Source organism: Hyposmocoma kahamanoa, unplaced genomic scaffold (genome assembly GCF_003589595.1).
Source record: "Hyposmocoma kahamanoa isolate Upper Pololo Valley unplaced genomic scaffold, ASM358959v1 138, whole genome shotgun sequence".
Lineage (NCBI taxonomy): Eukaryota > Metazoa > Arthropoda > Insecta > Lepidoptera > Cosmopterigidae > Hyposmocoma > Hyposmocoma kahamanoa.
The window spans coordinates 1265935-1268853 of record NW_020653492.1 but is presented as its reverse complement, the minus strand read 5'-3'; positions in this window follow the sequence as shown (position 1 = coordinate 1268853).

The window sequence follows — 2919 nt, the reverse complement described above, 5'->3', positions numbered from 1 at the left end:
TCGGAAAAGACGCAGTTTCCGATCGGGAGAGGCAATCAAAATCAAGCTGCTGTAGCTGTGCCTCTACCATGAGATTACAGTGACAGTTCTCACTAGCGACCGCGTAAAGTATTTCGTATACAAAATGTTGTTTCTTCGTCTAACCGCTAGGGGCGCTGTATAATTTGTCATACAAAATTGTGGAGTAATTTACGCGGTCGCTAGCGACAACTGTCACAGTAATCTCATGGTAGAGGTACTGCAAACAAGTGGATCAGTTTTACATTGCAATATAATTACAAAAACTCCGATTATGTACTTAATACTTTATTAAAGTAACATTTGGATATACCTTTAAAATAACATAATTTGGTAAAGAAACTTAAAAATCATCACTACAATAAGTAGTTTAGCATACTGAATAATGTTTTAACAAAGACTGAAGACCACATTATAACTTAAAATCAATTGATATGGTTTCGCTTTTTTTTCATATTCCACTGAGTTTCGTCGCTTATTGTGTATTCGATATATAATCAAAATGTACCTACTCGTATTAAAGTTCATGTATCATGAAATTTAGTATGTCATTTTCTAGAGTAACAGACTTTTTCTCAGAAACTATATTCGTTTGAAAGTTCGTTTAATTTCCCCTGTAAAATATATTTATCAGTCTGAATTTCTTCAGATGTATTCATTCATTATTATACCCTAAAATGGTAGTAAACATGAATGGGACATGAAGGGAAACTATCTTATATGCTAATTTTACTTAACGGAAACATTCTCTTCAATTTCTTAATATGAATAACTGCAGTCATAGATTTTTTGAAATGCTACCTAAGCCAGGAATCGAACCAACTAAAAATATAAAAAATTAACACTCTCTGTTTATAGCTATCTTAAGCATTTCAGGTAGTTTTCCTTTATCCATTTTTTCCACCCTGCATGGCACATTAAAGATCTTTTGCACCGTCTGTTTAAAGGTAAAAGAGACGTTTTCCACAAAAAGTCTTTATATAACTATGGTAAGAAAACCATTATCTTTCTGCACGTGAAACTCAATAACAAAGAAGCTATAAAATTAATAAGAGTTTTATCTGTAGAAAAATGGTGAATTTCTAACAACTGGTACATAATTTGGATCTTATTGTGGAAAATGTCACTTTGTGGTTTTCACCTTTAAGCAAACGATATGATACCCCAGATAAGGTACCACATTCGATCTAGTTGCTCCACTTTCAATAACTCCATTTTTATATTAGATTCTTGTTTAAACATACACCTATGGTACTGATAAATGCAAGTAATAAAATTGCACAAATGTACCAATTTTGAAGGTGATAGCAACAATAATTTTTTCACTTCTCATCCTGTAAAAGTATGTCAATATAGCGTTTTGTAGAGGGAGTAAGAAGCTCATATTTTTTTTGTTTTTTTTTATTTTCCGCAATGACAGTGGCGCCATATTATTTTCCCGCGTTAGTGCGTTTGTTGTGTCTAAAAAAAAAAATACCGCGAAAACTCCAGAATTTTGGTTCGAAATTTTGTTGTAGAGCGAAAACCATAAAACGATTGAAATATTTTTTTTTCTCGCAAACGAAGAGAAAGGTAAAGTTTTTACTTAGATACTAAAAGCAAATATAAACTGTCCAAGTAATAGACAATAAATTAATTATGTATACAAGTGACAGATTGAACGAGATAAATATTTAAAGAGGCGAATAAGTAGCTGATACCCATACTGAACATGTAAAAAACACTGCCTTATTTTTAAATTTTTCTTTAAGGAGAATATTGCCTCTAACATTTTGTAAAACTCTACGCGAGGTTCCGCGTCAGTCGATCATCTAGCGAGTGTCCTGCAAGGTCAAATCGAACACTTAGGGCGCGTCCCCATTATGTCGTAAGGTTTTATTTATATATATAAAATAAAGTTTTGGGTATATCCAATGTTATTAGAAAGAATTCCATTAGGATTATGTCAAACGTTTATAGATGAACTGAAAAGTGATGAGAGAAAATTTTGCTATTCAAGAATGTAATATTTTCTAATAATATTTATAAATAATTTTAAACAAAACTCGATTCACAACAAATATTTAGTTGTAAATAGTTTTTGTCCTCGATTTCGAGCATTAATGGGTTTTAACCCGATTTAAACCCGACATTAACAAAGTTAAACCCCGTAGGGAACAGAACACGTGCACACTACTAAATAAAACGTGACGACAATAGTAGATGCGACTGTCTGTCGTCACATTTTTATCGTGACGTTTTATTTATCGTCAGACGACTGTCGATCTAACTCTTCCCATTGTCACGACAGTCTGTCATCGTAACGACAAAAAATCGTAAACGACAGTTAATCGTGTCGTTCTATATGTGCACAACTTAGAACGGTTTCATAGAGTATCCCAAATGAAGAGTGTTTTTTTTCGATATTTTTCATATGTTTAGGGGTGATTTTTTAAATATTTATCTCGTTCAACCTGCCATCCTGCATAACAGCTGCGATATAACGATCAAGGAAGTCTCATTAAAATATAAATATTAAACAACGTCACATACGTTGCTTTGATCCGAAAGTAAGTAACTGAAGCACTTGTGTTATGGAAACAATAATGACACCTTATTGTGTATTCGGTATATAATCAATATGTACCTACTCGTATTAAAGTTCATGTATCATGAAATTTAGTATGTCATTATCTGACCCGAGACAATATAGAAAAGTTTGTTTTTCTTCCAATATTGATCCGGCCGGGAATCGAACCTGGGACCTCAGAGTTGGCAACACCATGAAAACCGGTCTGAAAACCACTCGACCACGGAGGGCGCCAAGTTATACGGGAATACACCGCTACGTAGTACCCTCCCTTTTGGCATTGCTGTAGACAAAGTCAAAGTCAAAGATTATTTATTCCATAGGTAAAATAA